This window comes from Papio anubis, chromosome 2, assembly GCF_008728515.1.
Source record: "Papio anubis isolate 15944 chromosome 2, Panubis1.0, whole genome shotgun sequence".
NCBI classification, from domain to species: domain Eukaryota; kingdom Metazoa; phylum Chordata; class Mammalia; order Primates; family Cercopithecidae; genus Papio; species Papio anubis.
This window is the reverse complement of record NC_044977.1, coordinates 178,244,738-178,268,259: the sequence shown is the minus strand read 5'-3', so window position 1 is coordinate 178,268,259 and position 23,522 is coordinate 178,244,738. Positions and strand designations below refer to the sequence as shown.

At 43.2% G+C, this 23,522-nt stretch overlaps 1 long non-coding RNA gene and 1 pseudogene across 1 annotated transcript in view; one reads left to right on the top strand and one right to left on the bottom strand.

The window, feature by feature from the left end:
* LOC116273848 overlaps window positions 1–20,391 on the top strand; it is a 44,600-nt gene extending 24,209 nt beyond the window's left edge. Inside the window, exons 3-4 of the long non-coding RNA XR_004182323.1 lie at window positions 14,357–14,510; window positions 18,017–20,391. This is a non-coding gene — a long non-coding RNA (uncharacterized LOC116273848). The remainder of the gene's footprint in view (window positions 1–14,356; window positions 14,511–18,016) is intronic.
* On the bottom strand, window positions 17,054–18,024 carry LOC101002658 (annotated as a pseudogene).
* Window positions 20,392–23,522: the final 3,131 nt, after the last annotated feature.

The following is a 23,522-nucleotide window of genomic DNA, read 5'->3' as shown; positions in this document are numbered from 1 at the left end:
TGGGAAAAATTTTTAAAAAGAAGTCCGGCCGGGCGCGGTGGCTCAAGCCTGTAATCCCAGCACTTTGGGAGCCAGACGGGCGGATCACAAGGTCAGGAGAGATCGAGACCATCCTGGCTAATACGGTGAAACCCCCGCTCTACTAAAATACAAAACTAGGCCGGGCTGCAGGGGTGGCTGGCTCTGTAGTCCCAGCTACTCGGGAGGCTGGAGGCAGGAGGAAATGGCGTGAAACCCGGGAGGCGGAGCTGCGAGCCAGATCCGGCCACTCACTCCAGCCTGGGCATAGAGCCAGACCTGGCCTCAGAAAAAAAAAAAGAAGTCCAGGCTGGGTGCGGTGGCTCATGCCTGTAATCCCAGCACCTGGGGAGGCCAAGGTGGGTGGATCACAAGGTCAGGAGTTCAAGACCAGCCTGGCCAAGAAGCTGAAACCTCATCTCTCCTAAAAATACAAAAATTAGCTGGGCGTGGTGGCAGGCACCTATAATCCCAGTTACTCGGGAGGCTGAGGCAGGAGAATCGCTTGAACCCATGAGGCAGAGGTTGCAGTGAGCCAAGATCACGTCATTGCACTGTAGCCTGGGCGATAGAGTGAGACTCCGTCTCACAATAAATAAATAAAAATAAAAAATAAAAATAAATCCAAAGAGCTCTTTCAAGAAGTACAAAACAAAAAATTTAAGTGATAAGGAGTCATTGTCTCATAGTTTAGTTGATAGAGTTTCTCTCCACTTTATTAATTGTACACAAAATAATGATATATCTTAGAGTTGATGAAATTTTAGATTTGAAGAAATGTAATAGTTCATAGAGTGTAAGAGAATACAGTCTTCCCTGACCTTTAGGACCTTACAGTAGAGGAGAAAGGGACATGAACCTCAGAGTGGGTGGCGCTGAGTGCTGTAATGGGACCATGGGAGTGCACCTACAAAGCAATCCTAATATTTTAGAGCTTTACAGATTGCACTGGGTTTCCACATTTATATTTGTGGCATCTTCTTAACCATCCTGTAGGTAGGCCACATGATTAGCCCAGTATACATTGGTTTAATGAACCCATAAAAAGAAGTTAAATAACTTAACTAGGATCATTCGGCTAGTAAAGGCTCAGTCTCAGGCAAGGTTCTTCCAATAATTCTTCCTCCTAAGCCACATTTGTTTTAGGTTGGGTTCCCTAGAAGCAGAGCCTGAGATGGGGATGCCTTTGTGTAAGGGATTTATTGAGGTCGTGTTCTCAGGAAAAACTTGTAAGGGACTAAAGGATGCAGCATAGGGCCAGAGATTGAAGCTAAGTGAAGATGTAAGTTCAGCCCAAGTCCAGCCTCAGTCTGATCTCATGGGCAACCCTGGAGAGGGAGTTTTCCCACTTTGGGGTAAGAGGCTGGGCTTGTATACCCCTCTTTCAGTCTGTCAGTGGCGTCGGGTGCCACACCTTCTCATGTTGGGAATATGCATCTCTGAACAAGGTGGTTCTGGGTGCAGTTCTCTGGAGAAGGTGGGGAGCTGTGACCTGTTAGCAGCCAACAGTCAGCAGCAGCTAGGGAATCGTTCTGCCAGCCAGGTAAGGCCATCTGGGTGGGGCAGCAACCACATCTACTACACCGCCACGGCTCTCAGTGAGAATTCTATCAGAGACATAGCCTCACATGTTATCTTAGGGGAGGGTCATTGTTCTCGCTAATGACTTCCCTGTGAGATACTGTGATCAGGTAGCATTTAGCCATTAGGCCTGCTCTGAGAGTTAGACAGTGTTTACTGAAAAATCGATATTCCCGTGACATTATGTTCTATACTGGTCTAGAGGTCTTAGTTCCAGAGGGAGGAATGCTGCCGTCAGGAGACACAACAACGTTTCCATTAAACTGGAAGTTAAGATTGTCACCTGGTCACTTTGGGCTCCTCCTACCTTTAAGTCAACAGGCTAAGAAGGGAGTTACAATGTTGGCTGGGGTGATTGACCTGGACTACCAAGATGAAATCAGTCTGCTACTCCACAATGGAGGTAAGGAAGAGTGTGTGGAATACAGGAGATCCATTAGGGTGTCTGTTAGTAGTACCATGCCCTGTAATTAAGGTCAATGGGAAACTACAATAGCCCAATCCAGGCAGGACTACAAATGGCCGAGAACCTTCAGGAATGAAGGTTTGGGTCACCCCACCAGGTAAAAAAATAAATAAAGAAAGAAACACAACCTGCTGAGGTGCTTGCTGAAGGCAAAGAGAATACAGAATGGGTAGTAGAAGAAGTTAGTCATCAATACCAGCTACGACCATGTGACCAGTTGCAGAAACAAGGACCGTAATTGTGAATATTTCCTCCTTGTTTTATTAAGAATACGTTTGTGCATGTATACACTTGTACTAAGAAAATATCTTCATTCAAAATTTCCTTTCTTTTTCCTTTATTATGTGACTTAAGATTTTTTGACTTTATATCAGCATTTAAGTGGTGTTAACTTTATGTAAAAACATTTAGGTTAAGGATTAGTGTGCTTCCGGTTGTACAAAGGATAGCTGTATTATGTTAGGTATAATTATGACCTTATTATTGTCTTTATTTGGAGATTATATATGATTTCAGGAGATGTGTATGGCTTCAAGTTGACAAGGGGTGGACTTGTGATCGTTAATATTGTCAACTTGATTGAATTGAAGGATGCAAAGTATTGTTCCTGGGTGTGTCTGTGAGGGTGTTGCCAGAGGAGATTAACATGTAAGTCAGTGGACTGGGAGAGGCAGACACACCCTCAGTCTGGGTGGGCACCATTCTCCTCAGCCACCAGCCTAAAAGCAGGAAGGGAAAGGGCAGACCTGCTGAGTCTTCCGGCTTCCATCTTTCTCCTGTGCTGGATGCTTCCTACCGGCGAACATCTGACTCCAAGTTCTTCAGCTTTTGGACTCTTGGGCTTGCACCAGTGGTTTGCCAGGGGCTCTTGGGCCTTTGGCCACAGACTGAAGTCTGCACTGTCAGCTTCCCTACTTCTGAGGTTTTGGAACTCGGACTGGCTTCCTTGCTCCTCAGCTTGCAGATGGCTATTGTGAGACTTCACTTTGTGATCGTGGGAGTCAGTTCTCCTAATAAACTCCACTTCATATATACATCTATCCTATTAGTCTGGTCCCTGTAGAGAACCCTCTCTAATACAATAGAGTTAAAGACAAACTCCTTGTATTTGTCTTGACAGAGTTTCTCTCCACTTTATTAATTGGACACAAAATAACGATATATCTTACAGTTGATGAAATTTTAGATTTGAAGAAATATAATGGTTCATAGAGTGGAAGAGAATACAGTCTTCCCTGACCTTTAGGACCTTACAGTAGAGAAGAAAGGGACATGAACCTCAGAGTGGGTGGCGCTGTTCTGTCGCCCAGGCTGGAGGGCAGTGGCACGATATTGGCTCACTGCAACCTCCGCCTCCCGGGTTCAAGTGATTCTGTTGCCTCAGCCTCCCGAGTAGCTGGGACTACAGGTGCATTTCACCACACTCTGGTAATTTTTTTGTATTTTTAGTAGAGACGGGGTCTTTGCCATGTTGGCCAGGCTAGTCTCGAACTCCTGACCTCAGGCTATCTGCCTGCCTCAGCCTCCCAAAGTGCTGGGATTACAGGCGTGAGCCTCCATGCCCAGCCCTTTTTGTTTTTTGAGACAGAGTCTTGCTTTGTCACCCAGACTGGAGTGCGGTGGGGTGATCTCGGCTCACTGCAATCTTTGTCTCCCGTGTTCAAGTGATTCTCGTGCCTCAGCCTCCTGAGTACCTGGAATTACAGGCGTGTGCAACCATGCCTGGCTAATCTTTGTATGTTTAGTAGAGACAGGGGTTCGCCATGTTGACCAGGCTAGTCTCAAATTCCTGGCCTCAAGTGATCCACTCTCCTCGGCCTCCCAAAGTGCTGGGATTACAGATGTGAGCTACAGTGCCAGCAGATTTTGCTACTTACTATTAATTAAGGACTCAGACTTTGTAACATTCCATGTAAATTAGTAGATTTGTGTCTAGCAGAGGTGTAAATAATTTCTATCTGGTAGAAAAATAATGCCAAAGGTTACAATTTTATTGCCTTGCAGGATATTAACCAGCTTTATGTCTAACCTAGCAAACTTATTCTAACCTTTTTTTAAAGGACCATATAAATCCTAGTTCCCCAAGCAGTCCAGCTCTACTTTGATTGGTTCCCTTGCTAATTAATGAATTCAATAAATTTTAACCTTTTTGTTCCATATTTGTATGAAAGTCTAATTTTTTCAGTTTTTGAAATTATACTGTGATGAAGGCTATTGCATACCATGCTAAGAGGTATGGAATTTATCCTTAAAAGAGGGGGAAAAACTTTGAAATATTTATGCACAAGAATGACATGATTATATTGGCATTTGGAAAGGTCATTTTTTCAGCAGTGTCTAAAAGGAGTGAGATAGTCATTCATGTGAAATTTAATTCTGAAAACCAGTGGACATTTGGTGGCAACAGTAGCGATAATAATTTCTGAATATCCTGGGAGCAGGTAGTAATTTCTATGTGGAAATTTTATCAGGGACAGAATCAAGGAAGAATGGTATGTACACTGCAGTTTAGGAGGATGTCCTGCATATTAATGTCTATTAACAACCACTATGGTAATCAGAGGCCATAAATATTGTAAGTAGATAAAAGAAGTTGTGCTCTAGGGTTACCATCAGAAGCACATTATCAATGTACCCATGGATATGCAGTTAGAAAAATGAGCCATCACTTGCCTTCAGCTGGGAAGAAAGCCAGTTTATCTGATGGGAAGCAATCTCTAATACCCTTTTTCTTCTCCCGGTATTCTCTAAGCCCAAGAGGTGACGAAGAATAAGGAAACATCTTGGGAAGCTCAAATTCTCTGAGAACACTGCCTCTGGTCAGTGAAACCAGGGAAAGAAAGGAGACGTACTTTTCAAGTGCCTTTGTGTTTTAAACCATTGGAATGAATGCACTGGTGTTCTGCATACTGCTGTACCCATTGTGGCACCCTCTGTGGAGGCACCATTCATATTGTAGACATTGTAGATCTGGATAAGTATGCCTATTTTTGGTAGTTGTCAGTAAAATGTCTTGGATCAGGATTGCGTTTTTGCACAAAGGCACCAAATGGGCTAGGAGTGGCTTCGTGAATGATCAACTTTTTCACATGTATTTAAAAATGATAGCAGGTCAGATTCCTAGGATTTGGGGGCTGGCATTCTGAAGTGTTTTTCTCGTATTACTCATTATTGTACCACCGTTTCTCCCTTAAGATGGACCTATTTCTCCAAAGTTCTGGAAGGTAAGCAGAAGGCACAAATTCTTCACCCTAATGAGCATGATCTTTCTGTTTTGTGTTGCTTTCACATTTAGAATCCTTTCTACAGATGACACTTGTCCATGTATCTATCTATCTATCTATCTAGACAGAGTCTTGCTCTGTTGCCCAGGCTGGAGTGCAGTGGCACAATCTGGGCTCACTGCAACCTCCATCTCCTGGGTCTAAGCAATTCTCGTGCCTCAGCCTCCGGCGTAGCTGGGATTATAGTCACGTGCTACCACGCTCTACTAAAATTTTGCATTTGTTGTAGAAACAGGGTTTTACTATGTTGGCCAGGCTGGTCTCGAACTCCTGGCCTCAAGTGATCCACTCTCCTTGGCCTCCCAAAGTGCTGGGATTTTAGGAGTGAGCCACCACGCCCAGCCACACTTGTCATTTTAAAAAGCTGCTTAGCATCTACTCTGCAGTTAAGACATGACTTTGAATTTAAGACATTACTTTGAATTTCCTTTGGGAAACCACTGTTTCCTCATTCTCAGCCATGTGGTTTAGATGGGACTGATTCTAAGGCTGAGTCCTGACTGGCCTAAGTCACCATCTTGGCCACTTGACTGGTTCAGCAAAGGGAATATATCCCAATCAGAACTAGTGAGACAGGAAGGTATTTTCTGGGGATATTTTGCTGCCACACAGGGGAGAACCTGACGCTGCTGGAGGGAGAACAGCTGGTATAGTATGAGAAGAAATTTTAAAACATAGAAAAAAAAGTCACCCATGGAGACAACATTTGAGGCTTGGATCACACTGATTCTGAAGCCAGCACTGCCTTTGGATATTGTGGTTATGTAAGCCAATGTAGTCCATCTCTTCTTCAAGCAATTTGAGGTTTTTTAGGGAGGTTGGTTTTGTCTTGTTTTGATTTTGGTCACACGAAACACACACATACATCTTTAACTAATCCATTGTATTTCTTATGTGATTTGGATTTATCCATTTTCAGACTAATGACTTAAAGGATGACTCCATGCTAAAGCAGATCATTTTAAAAGTAACTATTTGCTATTAAAAGCACTTAAGGTCAGGCGTGGTGGCTGATGCCTGTAATCCCAGCACTTCGGGAGGCCAAGGTGGGAGGATTGCTTGAGCCCAGGAATTCCAGAACAGCCTGGGCAACATAGGGAGACCTCGTCTCTCCAAAAAGTTTAAAAATTAGCTGGGTGTGGTGGCACACACCTGTAGTTCCAGCTACTCAGGAGATTGAGCTGTGGAAGGTCAAGGTTGCAGTGAGCCATGATCGTGCCACGGCGCTCTAGCCCGGGTAACAAGCAAGATCCTGTCTCAAAAAAAAATAAAAGGGTGGGTGGTGTGGGGGAGGCACTTCAACACTTACCACAAATTGCTGACATGAGAGCCTCATATTTAATTTACAATTCCTTTTTTTTTTCTCATAATCAGAAATGATTACCCTGACTACTCTTTCTTGATGTTTTGCTTTGGATAAATGAACTGTAATATCATGTGTTTCACAGTATGGGTCCATTCAGGAGAAAGAACCACACCATAGGTGAAGTAGAGGAGGTTTTATATAAAGAAGTATTAACTATGCTAAAAGAGTAACAATAAGATACAAGAAAATGCTATATGGTGCCCTGGGCTGAGGGAAAGTACCAAAGGAAGCACAAACTTGAAAGAGGTTCACATCTCACTGGAGAAGGTATCGTTCAGCCCAGCGGGCAGCAGAGTGGTTTCCAATTCTGCTAGACCAAAGCTGGCCTGCAGCTGCTGGAAAGCAAAAGGCCACCTTCCAGAGGGCAGCCTGGGAGCTGGGCTTGGGTGAGCGTGAGAGTCTGCATGGGGACAGGAGCCCCTCAGGGCACATGGGTTGCACTGGAGCTTTGGTTTCCATGACAAGAGGGCCATGGAAAGGCTATCGCCAGGCTGAGGCTGTAATGTCACAGAGGGACTGTATCCTGGGCTGGGGCAGGCTCTACTGGATGTCCCAGGACCCATATAACTGACCCTTGGCTCACTCGGGAAATGACAGGAGAGTTGCTTCCTCCTGCAGTTTCCTCCAGCGCCCTGTACAGAGGAGTTTAATGAACATCATGCCCTACTTCAAGAAGAAATGCTTAAAAGAATCCTAGGCTGATCCCAGAGCATATACTGAAGGTTGCATTCAGAGCTGAGAAGCAATAAATTGTTTTTTCCAAGAATACAGCTCTGTCCAATTCATTAGGGACTGTTCGTGGGGAAAGAATGACAGAAGTTGCCTCATCTTACATACTCAAATTCTGAGTTGGGTTAAGGGTTTCCTGAAGGGGTGAACTTAGTCTAGGCAGGTGTCCGCTAGAGTGTTCTATGTACTAGTATGAAGCAGAAAAAAATGGAGATATGCTGTGCCGAGCAAAGTGATAAGATCGACTTACTGTTGGACACTCCAGAGCTTTAATAAATGCTAATGTATAATGACTTCTCTTCAAATTAATCAAACTGATAACCCTTTTTCCTTCAGGGTTATGTACCAGTTGCCTATAGCAGTTTTTTTTTTTTCTCAAAATTCCCACATCTTCCCACATTCTCTTCTTACAATGTGATATTAAAACTCTTCCCATTGAGAATTTGGATCTGCTTTTCTTCCTCTGAAATTTGGGTGAGCATACGACTATGTTGGAAGCGATACTACATGGCTTCCAAGGTTAGATTATAAAAGACAAAACAGCTTCTGCCTGGTTCTCTTGGGACAATTGTTCTTGGAACCTCGCCAGCATGCTTTCAGGAAGCCTAAGCAGTCACATGCAGGTTTTATGTCCAAAAGGCCCAGCTGTAGCCCCGACCAACAGCCAGAATCAATCACCATACACGTGAGTGAGTAAGTGTTCAGTTGATTCCAGCTCCCAGCCATTGAGTCGATCCCAACTTCCAGGTCTTCCCAGTCAAGGCCTCCGACACTGTGCAGCCGAGGCAAGCCAGCCATACGAAGTCCGTCCCAATTCCTGGGCCTGTAGGATCCATGAGCGTAATACAATGGTTGTTCTTTGAAGCCGCGAAGTTTAGCCTGGATTGTTACACAGTGATAATGACTGGACCACACCCTGTAGGAAAGCCTTTCTTGCAAATCCCAGCTGTGTTACAGTTTTGTCCCATCCTTCAATCCTTCTTTTCACTAATAGCCGGCTGTCTACTGGCTAGACCAGATATCCACTGCTCTACCAAAACGATTGCCAGTGTGCTGTGGCTCTGTGGGCAAATTCTTCTCCTCTGTGTGACCCGTACTGACCCGGGCCCTTTCCAGATTCTTCTCCATAGTGCAAGATATGTTCTCATTAGGTCTGGAGAGGAGAGGATGCTTGACTTAGCCCAGGTCGTTTACCCTTAGGTTTGTGTTTTGGTCACAAAGTGTAAAGAAGCGAGTCTGAGCATAGCCAGTTCTGTTTCTTCTCTTTCAGAGTGACTGCGCAATGGGGTATTAGCCCTCCCCAAGAGAACTTCTTCTCCTTCTTCCCCCTCCTCCTCTTCCCTTTCCCCCTTCGTTTTCCTCTCTCCTTTGCCTTCTTCTTCTTCTCCTCCTATTCCTCCTCTTCACTCCCTCCTGCTTCTTAAGCAGTTACCAGAAGCCAGGCACAGCAACATAACTAGGTGTGAGCAGTACTGTCATCCCCTGGTTGGTGCTGTTCGTGTTCCTTATGCCTGTGGATCCCTTTACCATTTCCCTGCATGCAGGTTCCCCAGCCAGCACCTGAGTCTCTGGTTTCTTTGTCCTAGAATGGTTCTTGGGCTGCCTAGTTGCAAATGCCTGGCAGTTTACATACCTCCCTCCCCCAGTAGCCCTAAACCCTTGTGGAACTAAACCAAAACTTTCCTCTATGGGATCTGGCTTGATATAGCACTTTAGCTTGGCCCTCTTCCCTTCCCTGTCTCCCGGGACTATTTCCTGATACGTCACTTGTGCAGGAATCCTATTCTCGGGTCTCTTTCTGAGAAATTCAGCTGAAGACATTTCTATTTAATAGTCAGGGAAACTGAGAAGTAGATTGCACAATCTCTGTAAACAAAAATAAGTGATTGACGTTGAGATTTTAACCTGGCTTCCTTTAGATCTCAAATCTGCTTACCTGCTCATTGCTCAATACCGCTTCCTGCAAGAAGGCAGCCATTTAACACCTAGGTCTCTCCCCAGTACGGCTATAGGCAAAGCACTGCTAGGAAGAGCCAGCCATGACAAGTCAGCTGCGTGTTTATCCACCATCCCACAGTTCTGTAAAGTGAAGCCTTTGAGAGCAGATCGTGCTATGTTGAAGTTTGCAGCCCCACAACACGATTATGCTCATGACTGTGCAATTTGGACAGGGTTTGGTGGGGAAGGAAAGGCTCGTCTCTGTTCCATGTGGTGTCAGCTGCAGGCCTCAACTGGGGAAAATCTGCTTCTATGATGGCTCAGTCAGGCTGTCAAGTCGGTGCTGTCAACTAGACAATCAGCCAGGGCTGAGGCTAGAGGGGTCTCCCTAGGTGGGTCTCTCCGTGTGGCTTCTCATAGCAGCAAAGCCAGGTTCCAAGGACAAGCCATCCCCAAAGAGAGCCAGGAGGAAGCTGGGTGGCTTCTGTGGGCTGGGCTCAGACGTCAGATAGTATAACTTCTGCCCTTCTCTACTGATGGAGGCAGTCACAAAGGCCCACCCAGTTTTTTCAGGGGATGGGGACAACCGTAGACTCCACCTCTTGTTTGGGAGTGGCCAGGTTCTGGAAAAACACGTGTGATGGGAAATATGACTGTGGCCATTTTTTGGAAGCGCAATCTGCCACCCAGGTATCATGTTCATTCCCTTAAGTTAGCTTCTGCCAGGCATGGAAGACACGGGCATCAGTAATTCTCAGGTTCCCAGCTTCAGCTCCATCATCCCAGAGGAATGCCCTTTTTGCCTTTGGCCCAGTTTGGGTTGCATCTTTGTTCCAATTGCTGTGGTACGAGATTGGATAATGTTATTGGTTTATCTGGAGTTGGGGCCCTACCTCTGCCAATCCCTGTGGCTTAGGGTGTGAGATCTGAAAGCAGATGGCTCTAAACAAGAGGATAAGAACAGGTTGAGGGTGAGGAGTAGAGCCAGAAGAAGGGGGGTGTCCTGTCCTGAGCAGATACATTAATAGCTATCCACCATAGGCAAGAGACCCTGACCTTAAGACATGTGGTCTTGGAGGCATTGCTCATAAAGACTGCTCTTCCCTCCCCTCCTCCGGGGACCAAGAATGTGGCTCCTTGGATAAATGGGCTCCCGGCCTGCCATCCCAAGGGAGGACTTGTATTACTTTATAGACCCAATTCTGCCAATGTAGCTAGGGGTTTAGGTGGAAGTTGTGGAGATTTATGATTAAAGAAACAAAGCCAGCAGGTTTAGCAATAAATGGGATCCATTTCTTCTTGGAAGTTTCTGCTCTGAGAAGGTGTAAAGTTGTGAGTTTTATGATCCTTGATGGCAGCAGTCAACTCACATATGTTTCTCAGGACAATCTCTTTGGTTGAATACTTCGTATTTTTGTTTTATTTTGTTTGAAATTATTATTTATTTAAATGGACAGATATCATTGTATTTTTTTTATCATGTAACAACATGATGTTTTGAAGTGCATATCTATTGTGGAATGGTTAATCTAGCTAATTAACAAAGGAGCCCTTCAGATTTTGAAGGCCAGCATTGACCCTAAAAAACAAGAACTGCTTGAGACCACCTGAATAAAATTTAGATTTTGGGAGGCCAAATATTCAAGACCTTTTGTAATCTGGATCCAGCTAAAAAATGATAGCCTTTATTTCCACTACCGATTTAAGCTTCAACAAGTAGAATTTAACATAAGGTTTTAAAAGCCAGGCACAGTGGCTCATGCCTGTAGTCCTAGCTCCTCAGAAGGCTGAAGTGGGGTGAATCCCTTGAGCCTAGGAGTTCAAGGCCAGACGAGGCAACAAGTGACATCCCATCTCCCAAAACCAAATAAATAAAAATAAAATAATGTCTTAAATATCCCTTTTCTTTTTCTTTCTTTCTTTCTTTCTTTTTTTTTTTTTTGAGACTGAGTCTCATTCTGTCACCCAGGCTGGAGTGCAGTGGCACGATCTTGGCTCCACCTCCTGTGTTCAAGCAATTCTCCTGCCTCAGCCTCCTGAGTAGCTGGGATTACAGACATGCGCCACCACGCCTGGCTAATTTTTGTATTTTTAGTAGAGACGGGGTTTCACCATGTTGGCCAGTCTGGTCTCAAACTCCTGACCTCAAGTGATCTGCCTGTCTCAGTCTCCCAAAGTGCTGGAATTACAGGCCTGAGCCACCACCTCCGGCCTAAATGTTTCTTAACACTTTTATTTTCACCTTGGGTGGTTTCCTCGGAAATGGATTATAGATACTTTTTGTTTGTTTGTTTTCTTCCTTTTTTTATATAATTGAGGAAATCCAAGAAACATAATTCTGGGGGACATAAAATTCCTAACTCAACAGGATCCCCTCAAAGTCATCAGGTGCTGGTGGAACATGTCTGTGGGAGAGAACACGCTGCTGTAAGAGGCTGTCCATCTTCCAACACCCGCCAGTCCTCACTGTGAGAAGGGTATTACATTAAAGCCAAATCTGCCTCTCTCTCATCCAACAGTGCATTTCTGGGCTCTGGACCAAGAAGCACAATTCTACTTCTTCCCATGACCGCCTTCTGGATATTTTAAGATGTTATCAGGTTCATTACACATGTTCAGCCCAAACTGTCTGTGGCCTAAGTTAGTCGTACCCAGAATCCAAACCCCACACCATTCTGACTGTCCTCCTCAAGATGGATCTTCATTTTGGATGTTCCCTCTGAAAGGGGAGTGCTGTACTGAGTATGGTATTTCTTCATTCTTTCATCAACTAGGCATTGAGTACCTAAGTAGGGAGCAGGCACTGCCTGTCATCCAGGGATCTAGAAGAGCACAGGACAGATGCAATCCCTGCCTCACGAAGTGTGTCGTATCTCGAAGGAGCTGGACATGCAGAGTGTCAGGTGTTGGGGAGCTGGGCATGCAGAGTGCCAGGTGCTGCTTTGATTTTTCCTGACCACCACTCTTTCGTCCTATTCATGCTGCCTAAAACTGTATTATCTTATTTGATTTCCACAACAAACCATGTGCCATACAAACTGGGACAATGCCAGGCACCTGTCGTCCTATACCTGTGCAGTTGTATTTATTTTATACATAAATACAGCTGTCATTTCCCTTTTATCTTGTTGGCTACACCTCAGGATTCTGATCTGTCGAAATCATTTAAATATTGATTATGCCATCTCTTCTATTTGCCATTTCTTTGAGTTTGGGATCATTTGCAAAGTTGATAAGCATGGATTTTAAGGTTTTTGCTTTTAAATTAATTGTTGATTTTTTTCAAAATGTGAAGGACAGAGGAATAAACAGTACCACACTAGTTGAAAAAGTCTCAATAAAATACTTGAATGAACAGCTAGCTGTGAAGAATAAGTTCTAACGTTCTATACCAGTGTAGGATGACTACAGTTAACAATAATATATTATACAGGCCAGGCGAGGTGGCGCACGCCTAAAATCCCAGCACTTTGGGAGGCCGAGGCAGGGCGAATCACTTAAGGTCAGGAGTTCGAGACCAGCCTGGCCAACATGGTGAAACCCCGTCTCTACTGAAAATACAAAAATTAGCCAGGTGTGGTGGTGCATGACTGTAATCTCAACTACTCAGGAGGCCAAGACATGAGAATTGCTTGAACCCGGGAGGCGGAGGCTGCAGTGAGCCGAGATCATGCCATTGCACTCCAGCCTGGGCAACAGAGTGAGACTCTGTCTCAAAAGAAAAAAAAAAGAAAAGAAAACAAAACAAACAAAAACCTCCACAAACCCAATAATATTTTATACAGTTTCAAATGGCTAGATAACTAGAAGGAGGATATCGAATGATTCCAACACAAAGGAATCATAACTGTTTGAGCTGATGGATACACTAATTACGCTGATCTCATCATTGTACATTAAATGTATGGAAACATCTCTATGCACCCCATGAATATGTACAGTTATTATTTGTCAATTAAAAAAATAAATACTTGAAAGAATGAATATGTACTTTTCCCTGACATTTTTAAAATCTGCTTTTCTGAAGTCACATTTACTATTCTCCAAATGAATTGATCACTTTTTTCCAAAGGGTTCCTGGCATTTCAGTGTAACCAGACTGGTTGTAGTTACCTGTTATTTAGAGGATTGTACAAATTACCATACGCCCACTAATCCTCCCCTTACCCCTCTGGAAAGGAAAACTGGGTTATTTGAATGCAATGTTCAATTTACTTTTGGTTGTGCCAAAGAGGATAGCCTTTAAAAAATGATCTGAAGTCCAAAAAGACATCTGCTGCACCCTTTTGTTGGTAATTTTAAAACCCTGGGCTAGTCAGGAAGATTCTATTTTTATGCTCATTGTTGAGAGAATCAGGTAACAACAGGAAAACAACCCTACAGAGTGAAATCAGATAATCCCAGACAATGGGTTGTCTGGCTACTGCCACAGAGCTTCTGGTCCAGCCTGCAGGGAGCTAATGGTCTTCTCACAACCCTGGAGCAAGTTCCGGTTCCAAAGGCTTCACGGAGCAGAAGTTGGAGCCATATCAAGCAGGCCTCTGATTTATGAGGGTAAGTAAGACAGGAGAATAAACATGGCTCCTGCCTGTGCTGAGCCAGGCTGTGTCATGGGGTTGAGTTGTGTGTGCCTCTGTGTGTGTGGGCGTTCCTCACAGGCACAGACGTGGCTGCCCAGGATTTTTGCAGCATGTAGTGTTGGTGAGGTAAAATTCTGAAACCAAAGATTGTTTATAATCTTGCTGTTACAGGGACTGACAGATTTTTTTTATTATCAAAATTGAAACTTCTTTATGTCTCCCAGGAAGTGTGTGGACTCCTCATGCACCATGGTGTGTGGGAGTGGATTCGGCTTTGTCGGCCTGGAGAACAAGCAGTCTGGAAATACTTAGAGAAATTAGATGTGCAAATATGTACCTGACAGCCCAGTATTCTCCTCTCCTGGATATATGACCCAGAAAATCTCATTCCTAGGTACATGAGGACACCTGGAAAACAACATTCATTGCAGCATCCCGTGTGATAGAGGAGTTGCAGGCAACCTAAGGTGTCCCTCATTGGGAGAGTAGGAAAGTACACTGTTGAAGAGAGGCAGACACTTGGACCAGATGGAAGCAATGAACTCAAGGTACGTCCATAATATAGACAGACTTTGAAAACATGATGTCGAATGATAATACTTTTTATTATTATCATTTTATTTCTTTTATTATTTATTTTATAGTAGAGGGAGATCTAGAATTGTGCAGCTTGATGTGTGATCCACTGTCCACAGCCTCAGAATCCCCAGGCAACCTGTTACAAATGTTAACTCTCAGGCCCCATGCAGACCTGCTGAATCACTCTCTGGTCCAGGAATCTGTGTTTTCTCCAGATCATCCTGATGCAGCTAAAGCTGGATTACATTTATATGCACTTAAAATGCATACATATACTAAGTTGTGCTCTGTATTTTTCAAAGGTAGGGTCATAGTTAAGGAAATACTACACATTATAATGAGTGCTGTTGGGGAGAAGGGTGGAACAGAAATGCAGGACAGAGACCAGGCACGGTGGCTCACACCTGTAATCCCAGCACTTTGGGAGATTGAGGTGGGCGGATCACCTGAGGCCAGGAGTTCAAGACCAGCATGACCAACATGGCGAAAATTCGTCTCTATTGAAAGAACAAAAATTAGCCAGGCATGGTGGTGTGCACCTGTAATCTCAGGTACTTGGGAATCCTGGAGGCAGAGGTTGCAGTAAGCCAAGATCGCACCACTGCACTCCAGCCTGGGTGACAGAGGGAGACCCTTTCTTAAAAAAAAAAAAAATAGAAAAAGAAAAAAAGAAACACAGAACAGAGATGAAGGGGGAAAATCCAATAAAATAAAATACATCTAAAAATGAGGCACAGCGCAGGCAGAGATGATAGTAAGTGATAAACTGAATCATAAAAGAACTTAATTCTGTAACTGACGTTAAAAATATTTGCCTGGTTCAGAAAATCCCAAAGAAAACTGGCATGCATTTGTAGTCCCAGCTACACAGGAGGCTGAAGTAGGAGGGTGGCTTAATGCCAGGAGTTCAAGATCAGCCTGGGCAACAGAGCAAGACTCTGTCTCTGAAAAAATAAAAATTAAAAAAAAAAAAAAAAAAAAAGGAAGGAAGGAAGAAAGAAAGAAAGGAAAAAGAAAAAAGAGAAAGAAAAAGAAGGACAAGAAAAGAAGAGAAAAGCTGGAGAAAGAATTAGGACTTCAGATCCAGGGGAAATATTTTTTGCCCATTATTTGAAGTCCACTGACTCTGCTCCGGCCAGCAGAGGTATATTCAGTGAGTCAAACTGCCTATGTATGAACAGAAAATCAGTTCCTTCTGCTCCCCATTAACAAATATTTACGGAACATCAGTTTAAGGGAATGCCAAATTATTAGCTTGCCCAAGATGTCCACATCTCGTATTCTGGCCCTAGAGGATTACCTGATTTTAAGAGACCTGTAAGTCGGGTGCAAGGATGTAGTTGGAAGAAAAACACAGTTTCTCTAGTAACCATTTAGCCTACAGACCACGTAGGACATATTCAGAGAATCAGGTCTGAGGAGGCCTCGGCCCACCCAACAAGAAAGTGGAAATGACCACAAAAAGGCCAACTTTTCTCCTGTTTGTTTTTTTCCTTTGTTTGAGACTCTTACTTCTGACTGCCGGGAAAAGCTGAGTGGTGGTTTCACTTGGCTGAGACCTTATTAGGGAATTAAGGTGCCGGAGGAACAGAGACACCTCATGGGTGGACAGGTTGGCATGGTGCTGACAAGGGGTCCTGTGTGTCCCGGGGCACACCAGCCGCTGGCTCATCTGAATGCCCTCTCAGTGGTGAGGAGTTGAGTGGCCATCTGAGGTGGCTGACGGTGACAGGTCCACAGCCTGGGAGTGGAGAGGGCTGGGGTCTCACTGGGTTCTGGAAAGGGAGACCACACCATCACCATTTATCATCCAAACTGTGGCAGTTTGAAAAAACCCTAATTACTTCTATGTGTATTTCCTAAACCTAAGGACATTCTACATGGATAGCAGTGCCGTTATCTAATCTCCAGTCCTCAGATTTCACACGGCCTGCTGATGTACTTTTTTTCCTTTCAGGATATAATCTTGTACCATGTGTTGCATTTAGTTGTCATTTCTCTTTAGTGTCCTTTAATCTAGAATGGTTCCTTGGTTTCTCTTGTCTCTCGTGACCTTGATATGTTTTGTGACTCAATTGTTGTGTGGAATGTCCCTTAGTTGGGGTTTGTCTGATATTTCTTAGTGACCAGATGGCAGTTTATATATTTCTGGCAACAATATCACAAAAGTGCTGTTGTGTCCTTCTTGGCACATTTTTTTCTTTTGTTTTCTTTCTTTCTTTCTTTTTTTTTTTTTTTGAGACAGAGTCTCACTCTGTTGCCCAGGCTGGAGTGCAGTGACGTGATCCCGGCTCACTGCAACCTCCACCTCCTGGGTTCAAGCAATTCTCCTGCTTCAACCTCCTGAGTAGCTGGGATTACAGGCACACGCCACCATGGCCAGCTAATTTTGTATTTTTAGTACAGATGGGGTTTTACTATGTTAGCCAGGCTGGCTCGAACTCCTGACCTCATGTGGTCTGCCCGCCTCGGCCTCCCAAAGTGCTGGAATTATGAACGTGAGCCACTGTGCCCGGCCCTTCTCAGCACATTTTTTTGTTTTTTTTTTTAAGAAACTGATGTTTATTTTCCATCAACCTTATTTCCATGTTCCTTAAGGGCCCGTACAAGAACAGCTTAAGACCATTCAGTGGTTGCTTTTACCCATTCAGTGGCCTGAGCAGTGGGAGCTGCAGACCAGTCTTCCGTGGCAGGCTGAGCGCTCCAGTCTTCAGTAGGGAACTGCTGGATAGGCACAGAGGGCACCTGCACACCTTCAGACCAGTCTGCAACCTCAGGCTGAGTAGCAGTGACTTCAGGAGCTGGAGCAGTCCATTCACCCTGAAATTCTTTGTTGGTCGCAGCCTTTTCAGTAGCAGCCTGCTCTTCTTTTTCAATCTCTTCAGGATCTCTGTAGAAGTAGAGATCAGGAATGACCTCCCACGGGTGTTTGCGGGAAATGGTGCCATGCATGTGCAGAACTTCCTGAGCCAGCATCCACCACATCAAACCCACTGAGTGAGCTCCCTTGTTGTTACATGGGATGGGAATGTCCACATAGTGCAGAGGAGAATCTGTGTTACACAGAACAATGGTAGGTAGGTTAACATAAGATGCCTCCGTGAGAGGCAGCCCTGGGGTCGGTAACCACAAGAAGCTGTGGCTCCCAGAAAGCTGCCTGGATCTGGTTGGTGAAGGTTCCAGGGGTGAAGCGGCCAGCAATTGGAGTGGTTCCAGTGGCAGCAGCAAACGTCAGCACGATCCTCTGGCCAGTATTCCTGGAGGATATGACACTGACATCAGCAGGGTTTTCAATGTCAACAATGGCACGAGCTGCCAGCAGAAGCTTCTCCCAGGTCCTCTTCAGATTTAGGAGGTAGATGCCATCACTTTTCCTTTTGTAGATGTACTGTTCCATCTGGAAGTCAAGATTAGTGCCACCTAAGTGGGTTCCTGATGCAAGGAACTTAAGGACATCCTCTTCGTTCATTTGTAGGACATCAAGGGCTCCGGATATTGTGAAAGTTTCCCTTTAAGTTACGACTGGAATCCAGAACAACGCCGTATGGACCACTCTGTGGGGAGCGCAGAAAGCTCTCAGCACATCTTAACAGGAGGCACATGATGTCCATCGGTACCATCTGTGAAGATATTAATCTTCGTTACTGGATTAAGCATCTGCCAGATTTCTCTACGGTAAAGTTACTATTTTTTCCTTCATAATTACAACAGTTTTTTAGGGAAATACTTTGAAAGCATGCATATAGCAAACATGTATTTTGAGAAGAAAAAAGGGTGCTACTGATACTTAAACTGTGACAACAGAAGCAAACGTATTATCCTGGGGAAACTAGGACATATAGTCATCCCAGTTCTGAATGACTTTTGTTATTTCCTGGTGTAATGTCCAGGTTGCTCCCAGCCACATTTTAAGGGTCACATTCATGGTGAAACCATTTCTGAACTCCCTCCTCTCTGCCTCCATTTCACCCTGTGAGATGACCATCATAGACTGTTACGTCTCTCTGACTTCCTGTCTCTTTCTTTCTGTCTCAGACTGACAGCTCCTTGAAGGCAAGAACCTTGTCATATCTTTATCTCCTAGGGCCTTACATGGGGTTAGTACAGGAGAAGCACTGCCTAAAAGTTTAAATTCATACTGACCTTCTCTGAACATTGGTTTTCCATCTTTTGCAAAGAGGGATAATGAACTTTGCTGAATTGCCTCTAAGGATCAACTGTGATGAGATTTTATAAGTGAAAGCACTTTATAACCTACAAAGTGCCAGAAGACTCTGAGGCATCATTGTTTGTTTGGAGCTAAGAACGACTCCAACACCAATGAGTACTGCTGGGTCTCCTCTCACACTCAGCAGGTGGCCACCCAGACTCTGATCTGAAATCAGCTTGTTCACTCCTTCGTCCTAAGGGTAGTTCCTGTGGCTGTCTTTTTTTGTCTTAGTAGCTTCAGGGCTGAGCACAGAACACAGCCAGGGGTACTCAATACATGTTTTGAAAGAACACCCACATGAATGAACGAATCTAGCCCCTTTCCCTCTTCTTAGTGTCCAAACCTCCCAAAAGAAATTTAAGAACTAGCACTGGACCTGACACAGTATTGTGTAAACATTCAAGATGAATGCTATGTAGAGAATTACAGCAAGTAAAGAGATTGAATTAGTAATCAAATAACTACTCACAAAGAAAGCCCCAGACTCAGATGGCTTCACTCGGTGAATTCTATCAAACATTTGAAAAAGAAGGAATACCATTATTTTCACAAACTCTTTCAAAAAGTAGAAGAGGAGGGAACATTTCCCAACTCATTCCATGATGCCAGTATTATCCCTGATACCTGAGACAACTCAATAAAAGAAAACTCCAGATCAATATCCCTTATAAATGTAGTCAAAAACCTTTAACAAAATACCAGTGAAATAGAAGAATTACACCCCGTGGCCAAGTGGGATTTATCCTAGGAATACAAGGTTGGCAATATATGAAAATAAATCATGTAATATACCACATGAATAGAAAAATGGACAAAAGCCACATGGTCATCTCAGTAGACACAGGAAAAGCATTTGACAAAATTGAACATACATTCATGACAAAAACACTCAACTAACCAGGACTAGAAGGGAACTTCTTAAACCTGATAAAGGGCATCGACAAAAAGAAAGCTCATAGATAATATCATACATAATGGTGGAAGACAAATGCTTTTTTCCTAAAATCAGGAACAAGATAAGAATGTCTGTGCTCACCACTTCTACTCAACATTCAACTAACTGACAAATTAATTAGGAAAGAAAATAAAATAAAAGGCATCTATATTTGAAAGGAAGAAATAAACTATATGTTATCTATTGGCAGACATAAGTCTTGTATATATGAAATTACGAAGTATCCACTAAAAATTATTAGAACTATTAAACAAGTTCAGCAAGGAGGTAAAATCAATATACAAAAATCAATTGTATTTCTGATTTTTCTGAAGTAAACAATCTGAAAATGAAATTAATCTAAAAATTCCATTTCCATTTATAATAGTATCCAAAAGAGTAACCTACTTGGGAATAAGTTTAACATAAGAAGTATAAGACTAGTACACTCAAATTACAAAACACTGCTGAAAGAAATCAGTGAAGACCTACACAGATGAAAAGACATCCCATGTCCATGGATCGAAAGACTTAACATTGCTCAGATGGGAATACGCCCTGGAGTGATCTATAGTTTCAATGCGGTCCTTATCAAAATCTCACCTGGATTTTTTTGTAGAAATTGACAAACTGATCTTGAAAATCATATGGATTTGTTAATTAGCTCAATTTAGCCATTTCATAATGTATACATATTTCAAAACATGTTGCACGTGATATATACTATTTTTGTCAATTAAAATTAATTAATTAAAAAATAAAATAAACCCAACAGTAATGAGAAAAACTAAAAAGAAAAATCATATGGAAGTTCAAGGTATCCAGAATAACCACAATTATCTTAAAAAAGGAATATAAGTTGGAGGACTTACATTCCTCTATTTCACAACTTACTACAAATCTGTAGTAGTCCAGACAGTATGGTACTGGTATAAGGATAGATGTATAGGTCAATGGAATAGAAGTGAGAGTCCTGACAGAAATTTATACATCTATGGTCAACTCGTTTTCTAAAAGGGTGCCAAGACCATTCAGTGGAGAAGGAAGTTTCTTCAAAAATGGTGGTGAAACAACTGGATAGCCATATGCAAAAGAACGAAATTGAACTCCTACTTCATGCCATACACAAAACTTCATCAAAATGGAGCAAAGACCTAAATAAATGTGAGAGCTAAACTATAAAACTCTTAAAAGAATGCATAGGCTTAAATCTGCATGATCTTGGATTAGGTAATGGTTTCTTAGCTATAACACCAACAGCACAAGCAACAAAAGAAAAAAATAGATAAATGGGATTTCATCACAATTAAAAACTATTATGCTTCAAGGACACCTCCCAGAAAATGAAGAAGAAAACCACTGAAGGGAAGAAAATATTTGTAAATCATGTATCTGACAAGGGCTTGTATCTAGAATAGATAAGAACTCTTACAATTCAGTAATAAAAAGATAAATAACCCAGTTTTAGAATGAGCAAAGGATCTGAATACACATTTCTTTAAGAAGATACACAAATGGCCAATAAGCACATGAAAAGATGTTAAACATTATTAATCATCAGGGAAACACAAATCAAAACCACAATGAGATACTACTTCACACCTACTAGGATGGCTAGAATCAAAAGGTAGATAATAACAGGTGCTAGTGAGGCTATGGAGGAATTAGAATCTTCATATTTGTGCTGGTACAAACAAAAAATGATAGAGACACTTTAATAAAGTCTGGCAGTTCTTCAAAATGTTAAACATAAGAGTTATCGTATGACCCAGCAATCCCACTCGTAGGTGTATACCCAAGAAAACTAAAGACATGTCCACACAAAAACCTGCATACACATGTTCACAGGAGCTATTATTCATAATAGCCCAAAAGTGGAAATGACCCAAATGTCCATCAACAGATGAATGTGGTAAAGCCGTATAAGGGAGTGTTATTTAGCCATAAAGAGAAATGAAGTATGTGCACCTGCTGCTTCATGAATGAACTTTAAAAACATGCTAAGTGAAATAAGCCAGAAACAAAAGGCCACATATTGTGGGATTCCAGTTATATGAACTGTCCAGAATATGCAAATCCATACAGACAGAAAGTGGATAAATGGTTGCCAGCAGCTGGGGGCAGGGAGGACAAGCAGTGACTGCTAATGGGTTAGAGTTTCTATATAAGGTACAGCCTTTTCGGTTTGCCTGGGACTGAGGGATTTCCCTGGGATGTAGCAGTACTTCCAATGCTAAAGTTGGGGCAGTCCCAGCTAAACCAGGATGAATTGGTTGCCCTATTCCATACCTGGAAATGAATGTGTTGAATTAGATTGTCTCTAAGGTCTCTTCGAGTTCACAATTTCTTTGAGATTTGTGAAAAAAACAACACAAGCAACAACACATGCTAAAAAGCAAGAAAAGCCGGTTTTTCTTTCCCTGTCTGATAAATGATACTCCCTGGGCTAGCTTACTGTCCACACCTGCCGGCTATTCCCCGGTCATCACAGCGAGCAGCAAATTTCCCTGGTTTCGGGAGAAGCATGGGTACCACGCATCTAAAACAACACACATGCTTAGTCTCTAACCCCAGATCAATTGAATCAGAATCTCTGAGGGTGGGACCCAGGCCGTGGGTCTGTTTTTAAAGCTGCGTGGGTGATCCGAATATGCAGCCAGGTGTGAGAACCAGTGCAGGGTGATCTGAGAGCCGCCCAGCTCCTCTTTCCCTTTACTCCCAGCCTGTGCCAGCCCCTCCATTTGATTGGACCAAGTGTTGCTGAGACATATGAGATGAGCCAGTCAGAGCCTCTCTCCGGAGTTTGAACTAACACATTCGGGGAAGCTTGAGAAAGGCTGGAGAGGCCATAGCGGGGCAAAGGCCAGCGTGCTGGGGAGGAGCAGAGGCTGAGGGAAACCAAACAAGACCAAGAGAAACTGAGTAGAAAGAGGGCAAAGCAGACATGCAGAGGTCAGAGACAGAGCAACTGGTCCATTCCAGGGTTTTCCTAATTCTAGTCTTTTGTATTTTTATAATAAATCCTCTTTTTCTTAGCAGTGGAGGAGATTCTATTTTTCAAAGATGGCTACAACCTCCATCCCACATGCTCTCCTCAGTGTGACCTTGCCACTCCCACATCAGGACGGGGCCTATAATGCCTTCCCCCTTGAGTCTGAGCTGACACTACCATAGTCAACAGAGTGCAGTGGAAGTAACACGATGTGTCTTCCAAGGGCAGGTCAAAAAAACCGTGCAGCGACCATGTAGTTGTGACATATAATAAAATGGTTTTGCTTAATCAACCAAGTTTTAGGGTCGTTTGTTATACAGTGATAGTAAGTGGGACAGGTAGTCTAAGAAAATCCAAGCTCCTTGTCATCAAAAGAGCCTGAGGAGCACGCCTGACTCCATCTCTCAAGGTCTGTCCTCATTTCTAACTCAGCCTTGATTTCATTTTCACCAGGCACCCAACCACCACCTGTCACCACCAATGGGTAAACTTGAAGTGTAGATAGGAATTGCTGATGCTTTCACAGCCAGAATAGTTCTGAAAAGTACACAATGCAATTATAAAGTATTAAAAGGAAATGTAAGCAAAATATCTTTTAAATGTGGTAAAATATACATAAAACTTGCCATTTTAATCATTTTAAGTGTATAGTTCAGTGGCATTAAGCACATGAACACTGTTACACAGTCATCACCACCATCCACCTCCAAAACTTTTTCATCTTCCTATGATGAAACTCTGTACTCATTAATCAACTCCCCACCCTCCCCTCCCCCACGTCCCTGGAACCACCACTATACTTTATGTCTCCATGAATTTGGCTACTCTGTGTGCCTCATATAGGT